General features: G+C 53.0%; 1 long non-coding RNA gene across 1 annotated transcript; it reads right to left on the bottom strand.

Moving 5' to 3' along the window:
- Positions 1–229: 229 nt before the first annotated feature.
- On the bottom strand, positions 230–6,729 carry LOC118652916. Its single transcript, XR_004966723.1, has 3 exons — positions 5,347–6,729; positions 3,399–3,479; positions 230–581 (listed from the first exon to the last, which is right to left on the bottom strand). It is a non-coding gene; the product is annotated as an uncharacterized LOC118652916 (long non-coding RNA).

Raw genomic sequence — 6,729 nt, 5'->3', positions numbered from 1 at the left:
TTTGCCACAAAACCACCTGCCACAGTGGCTGGCCATGGAAACTCCCGGCGGCCCGGGCCCTGTGGCTCAGGGCTCGAGCATGACCCACGATGAACCAGGAGGTCACGGTTCGAGTCCTCGTCAGGGCACATGGCCCAGCTGCGGGCTCCATCCCCCATGGGGGGCGTGTAGGAGGCAGCTGGTGGATGAGTCTCATCATTGATGTTTCTCTTTCTCCCTTTCCCTTCCTTTCTCTGAAATCAACAAAAGTAAATGAAAAAAACAACAACAGCCCAAACTCCTCAAAAAACAAACAAGGAAAAAAAAGACCAAACTCGCAGCGAAGGCGACGGATTCTGCCATTCTCGCCCCCGTGCAGTATGTCAGGGCAGCCAGCTTACCTTCCTTTCTCCTCCGCGTCGTGGGGTAAGACTTCCCCCTTCCTCAGCACCCCGAAGTCTCAGCACAGTGACAAGTGGGCTCCTTCTGAACGCTGCAGGCAGGCAAGTCCGTCCGTCCGTCTTCCCGGCGTCACCAGGAGGCCTTCCTTGCTGATCCCGGATCTTGTTCTTTACATTTGCTGTCGGATCCGAGGGTTTGACCTGGAAAGCGATGGTCTCCCCATAAGGGTTTCAGGAAACTGCATCTCGGCGGGATCCCCCCACAGATGAGATCGGAAAAGCACGTGAGCCCCACTTAACGTCCAGCGGCCACGTGGGCTGGGCCTGTGCTGGACACGGGGGCTCTGGGACGTGTCCGTCATCACAAGCCTCACAGGACGGCCCCGGGGACGGCGTCGTGGCCTCTGCAAACGGGGGCAGTTTTGCTTCTTTCCCAGCCTGTGACCCTCACCGGTTCCCTGTCGGACCCAGTGCCGAGGCCTCCGGCACAGGGAGGCGTGGCGTGGATGCAGGCGGCCTTGCCCTGGTCTTGACGTTAGGGGAAATGATGCCAGCACTTCCTACTGCAGCGAGGTGGTGGGCTTAGGGAAGGCATGCGCAGTTTATTACATCAAGACAATGTCTATCGCCCTTACCCAGTGGTTCTCAACCTGGGCTGCTCATTAGAATCACCTGGGAATCTTTTTAAAATCCTGATTTCTGGGCCTCATCCTCCGGAAATTCTGTTTCTTTGTTACTAATGTTGTGGCCCCACCCCATAACAAAGAAACAGCATTTCCGGAGGATGAGGCCCAGAAATCAGGATTTTAAAAAGATTCCCAGGTGATTCTAATGTGCAGCCAAGGTTGAGAACCACTGCCCTAACCGGTTTGGCTCAGTGGATAGAGCGTCGGCCTGCAGACTGAAGGGTCCCAGGTTCGATTCCGGTCAAGGGCATGTACCTTGGTTGTGGGCACGTCCCCAGTAGGAGGTGTGCAGGAGGCAGCTGATCGATGTTTCTCTCTCATCGATGTTTCTAACTCTCTATCCCTCTCCCTTCTTCTCTGTAAAAAAATCAATAAAACAAGACAATATCTATCAATTCCTATTTTCCTTACTGTTTATATTCTTATCAGGAATTGACGTTGGGTTTTTGTCAAAGGCTTTTTCTGCACTGATGGAGAGAAGCATATGATTTTCCTCCTTAGATCTGTTCACGTGGTGGATTTTATGAATGGATTTCCTAAAGCGAAGCAACCTTGGAATCTTGGAACAAATCGCCCTTGTTCACGGGGTACTGTTTTCCTTCTACAGGGGGAGGCTTGTCCGGAGCCAGGAGGGCCGGGGCAGGGGCTGTGGCCAGGCATGTGTGTGCGGCGGATGGGGCTTCAGGGTGTGTGGGGTAGACGTGCTGGGCAGGAGACACGGCGGGGGAGGGGGGGCTTCAGCTGGGTCCCCCCAGCTCTGAGCGGGGGTTGGTGCTGCTCCTGGGCACCAGGAGTGACCAGGGCTTGGGGGTGGCCCTGAGCTGGGTGGGCACCAGGGGGCGCTGCAGCCCGCCGGTTGGGTGGGGCCTGGGCTGCAATTAGTAGGAGCTCATCCTCCCTCCTCTGGAACCCCATCTCATACCCACTTCCCACCTGCTGACCCCTTTCTCAGCCTACCCCCCCCCAACCTGCGCCTGTGCCCGGTGTTGCCCGGGTGGGGGGCACAGCTCTGGCTGAGCTCCCCGTGTTGGAGTGAGAGGCTCACACAGGGAACACCTGTGCGGTGACCTGGTTGGCCCTCCTGTGGCCTCGGCGGCCATTATTCCCCGCGGCGGACACTGTGCTTCAGTGTCTCCTGAACTGAGGAAAACGGTGAACCGTGTGAATTCAAGGGCCTCTGTGCTGACAGGTGTGGGGAAGGCTCCCCAGAAGCCGACGTGGTGAGTAGGGGGTCCAGGGTAGCAGGGGCTTCGGGCAGAGGCCGAGGGGGAGCGAGGGCAGTGTTTTCGGGGTGCCACAGGCGGTGGGAGGATGAGGTGGGTGGGGCCAGGCGAGCAGGGCTGGTCTTTCTCTAAATGGCCCTGGAGACCCTGGGGGCCGGTGGGGCAGCGGAAGCTGAGGCCGGGGGTGTGCGTTGTGGTGGAGTCTGTGGCAGCTAGGGAGATGGTTGTGGGTGAGGGAAGAGCGGGGGGACTGGGTGTCGGGCATTTGGATGTGATGTGGAGAGGTCACTGGGCAGCTGGGTGTGTCAGCAGGAGGGGATCCGCCTGCGGGGCGGGGGCCGGCCACTCCCGGCGCCACATGGGCTCAGGCTGCCCAGAAGCCGGGGTTCAGAGCCCAGCTGGGCGTGGGGGCTGGGGGGCGTTTCTTCTGTCCAGAAAGTTGCTGCCGCGGGCTCCAGGCCTCTGCAGGAGCCGAGGGGGCCCTGACTGGTTGTCGGACGTGGAGCATGGGTTCACCCCTGGGGTGCCTGTGGGGCCCCATTGGTCATTGGACTGCACCCCCAGGGAGCCATCAACGGCCTCTTCCCAGGGGTGACCGCACACAGCAGTCAGCCTGGCACTGGAGACCTTCCCGGTTGGGAGGTGTCCCGGCAGGACAGACACGCACCCCTGTTGCCATGAGCAGCGAGCCGGCTCTGGAGAGGGGCCAGCGAAGTCCTTGCTGCAAAGCCCTGCTCCCACATCGGTTTGGGGCGACTTCCCCGGGGAGAGAGGATGTTTGAGTCACAGAAAACAGCCAGGAATGGGGCACTGCCTTCTCTCCGCGCGGCCAGACCAGGAGCTGCCGCAGGAGGGCTTGCATCTGTGTGGGCTTTGTTATTTTTACCTGTCTTTTCTCACTGTCAAAAGCCCACTTTGGCTTGAAGATGAGGTGAGTGGCCCCACCTGTGTAGGTGCGTCCTCCTCCCCGTGAGCTCTCTCCCCCTGGAACCCGCGGTTCCTGCTTCCTGAGCTCCTTTATCCTGGGGACAGGGCTGAGCTGGTCTTCCCGAGATGGTGGGGGCCCCCACCAGCGGAAACGAATGCCCGCCACTCTTTCTCTGAAATACCTGTTGCTCTGGTGCCAGACTCAGATGCAATTCCTCTGCATTTCCTGGGCTTTCCAACTTCTCCACGCTAGCACATACTGCCTTGAAAATTAAAAAAAAAAATTAGTAAAACACTAGAAATAAGGAAATGAATAAATATTTTTGAAGCAAGCCTAGGGCGAGATGGCCCAGTTTGTATGTGTAAACTACCAGTATGTTGCTGCCTTTCTCGGAGTGACAACCTAGAAGGGGAGACACCACCTGTGCTGCCTGCAGTGTCTTAAGAATCTGACAAGATGATACAGCTGGGACTGCTGGCTCAGCTCATTTGCATGCCCCCCCCTCCGCGCCCTGTGGCAGGTTACCATGGGAACAGGGCGAGATGGATGGTAGAGTGGGAATGTCCTTGGGGATTTGAACACGCCCCTCTAAGAAGCTGAGAGAACAGGCAGAGAAAAGTAAGCAAAGATAAAGAAAACCAGAATGCCATTCTTAATAAACTCAATTTTATGTATAAATATTTATAATTTAGAAATGTGAATTTATAAATATGCATATCATTATTTGATAAGTTGTTATTTCAGGGATTTAACAATGTAGTTTTATATAAAAAATTGATTAGTACTGCCTCCGGTCAAGATGATGGCACTGACCTTGGCAGGTTGCTCAGTGGTTAGAGCAGCATGTAAAACACGGCCGGTGCCGGCTGTGAGTTTGACATGCTTGGGTTAGAGTGTTGGCCCTCGGACCCAAGGGTCGTGGGTTCAATTCCTGGTCAAGGGCCCGTACCTCTGTTACAGGTTCAATCCTGTCCCAAGTTGGGGCATGTGGGAGAGGCAACCAGTGGATATGTCTCTTTCACGTTGATGTTTCTCTCTCTTTCTCCCCCTCCCAATTCTTCCCTCCCTTCCACTCTCGCTAAAAATCAATAGAAAAAATATCCTCAGGTGAGGATTAAAAAAAAAAAAAGATGGCGGCATAGGTAAATGTAATACTCAAATCCTCCCACAACCACATCAAAATTATAACTAAACTACAGAACAACCATCATTCAGAAACACCCAATATTTGGCTGAATGGAAGTCCTACAACTAGGGAATTGAAGAAGCTACATCAAGACTCATAGGAAGGGGTGGAGACATGGAACGTATGGTGGATAAAAATGGTGGGGATATCTTGGCTGTGGAGGTCCCCCCCTGAGGAGGGAGGGGTCCCAGCTCCATCCTAGGCCCCCCAGCCCAGGGTTCCAGTGCCAGGAAGAGAAGTCCTCATAACTTCTAGCAGCAAAAACCAGCAGGGATTGAGGCTGAAGTAGATGGAGGGCTGTTGGAGACTCAGGCAGTTCCTCTTAAAGGGCCCACTCAGTGACTTACTTGGGCTTACTCCCTCTGAGCTTCAGTGCTGGGGCAACAGCTCAAAAGGCACCAGAGACATAAGGGGGGTGGAACTGAATTATCTGGCATCAGGTGAGAGCAGAGGGGGGGCAACTTTCTCCCAGACCAGTGGTGGGCAAACTTTTTGACTCGCGGGCCACAATGGGTTCTTAAACTGGACCGGAGGGCCGGAACAAAAACATGGATGGAGTGTTTGTGTGAACTAATATAAATTCAAAGTAAACATCATTACATAAAAGAGTACGGTCTTTTTTTTCAATAGTTTTATTCATTTCAGACGGGCCGGATCTGGCCCGCGGGCCATAGTTTGCCCACGGCTGTCCCAGACAGAAGTGCTGGCAGAGGCCATTGTTCCTTTGATAAACTCTCCCCCCACAGAGCTAGCAGGTGGGTGCCATATCTGAGTCTCTGTCAACCTGGCTAACACTGTTTGTTCTGCCCTGGTGATTCCCTGAGACCCCGCTCCACCCAACTTTCAGGCCCACCAATGGTTTTACCATACAAATGGCCTGTCTTGGCTCAAGCTTCCTAAAATCTCTCAAACAAGAAGCATCTGCCTTTAGTGTGCCCTGTACCTCTCATTATGTGGTCCCAGGCCCAGTACTAGCAGCAGTCAGCCTTGGTTCACAGCTTGGCCTCTTCTGGGTACCTCCAGGTCCAGGATAAGCAGCAGCCATCTGCAGATTGCTTTGTAGCTCATGGCGAGTGGCCCTGGGTGGAACATAGGCAATGGCTGACCTTGGCCTGCACTTCCCAGGAGGCCCCAGAGCCAGCACACCCAGTGGACAGCTTCAGAGCACATCAATGCACCCAACCACCTCCACAAGCAACATACTTAAGGAGTGGACTAAGGGGGCACCAGAGTCCTGCTGAAGTAAGTCCTGCTATGTGTGTGTGTGGGGGGTCCCTGCACAGTTGATCCTCTAGGGTGGTCAGAGATTGGTGATCGATGGTCATAGCCAGTCCTTGAAGCTGGTCAGCCTGCGGGTAAATTCATTCCATTGATGTGCCAACAGCAATCAAAGCTCAACTACAGGAGGAAGCTGTACACAGCCCACACAGGGGCTGGCAGGTGAGGGGGCACACCTGGAGTACCCAGTTTGGGTGAAAGGAAAGGCTGTGCCACTGGACCCTGCAGGACACCTATTACATCAGGCCACTCCACCAAGCCTGGGAAACGCAGCAGCTCTACCTAATACATAGAAACAAACACAGGGAGGCTGCCAAAATGAGGAGACAAAAAACATGTCACAAATGAAAGACAGACAGAACTCCAGAAAAAGAACTAAACAAAATTGAAACAAGCAATCTACTAGATGTAGAGTTCAGAACACTGATTTAAGGATACTCAATGAACTTAGTGGAAATTTCAACAGCATAAAAAAGGACCAGTCAGAAGTGAAAGATACACTAACTGAAATGAAGAATAATTTACAGGGAATCAACAGCAGAGTAGATGAAGTTGAGAATTAATGATTTGGAATATAAGGGAACAAAAAACACCAAATCAGAACAACAAAAAGGAAAAAGAATAAACGAAAAATGAGGATAGCGTAAGGAACTTCTGGGACAACTTCAAGTGCACCAGCATTCACATCATGGGGTACAAGAAGGAGAGGAGAGAGAGCAAGAAATTGAAAACCTACTTGAGAAAACAAACAGAAAACTTTCCTAACTTGGTGAAGGGAACAGACGTACAAGTCTAAGAAGTACAGAGAGTCCCAAACAAGAGGAACCCGAAGAGGCTGACACCAAGACACATCATAATTAAAATGCCAAGGGTTAAAGACAAAGAGAGAATCTTAAAAGCAGTAAGAGAAAAACAGTTAGTTACCAGAGAAGGCAGCTCCCATCAGACTGTCAGCTGATTTCTCAACAGAAACTTTGCGGGCCAGAAGGGACTGGCAAGAAATATTCAAAGTCATGAACAAGGACCTACAACCAAGATTACTCTACCC

Source organism: Myotis myotis, unplaced genomic scaffold (genome assembly GCF_014108235.1).
Source record: "Myotis myotis isolate mMyoMyo1 unplaced genomic scaffold, mMyoMyo1.p scaffold_m19_p_35, whole genome shotgun sequence".
NCBI lineage: Eukaryota > Metazoa > Chordata > Mammalia > Chiroptera > Vespertilionidae > Myotis > Myotis myotis.
This window is presented reverse-complemented; position numbering and strand designations above follow the sequence as displayed.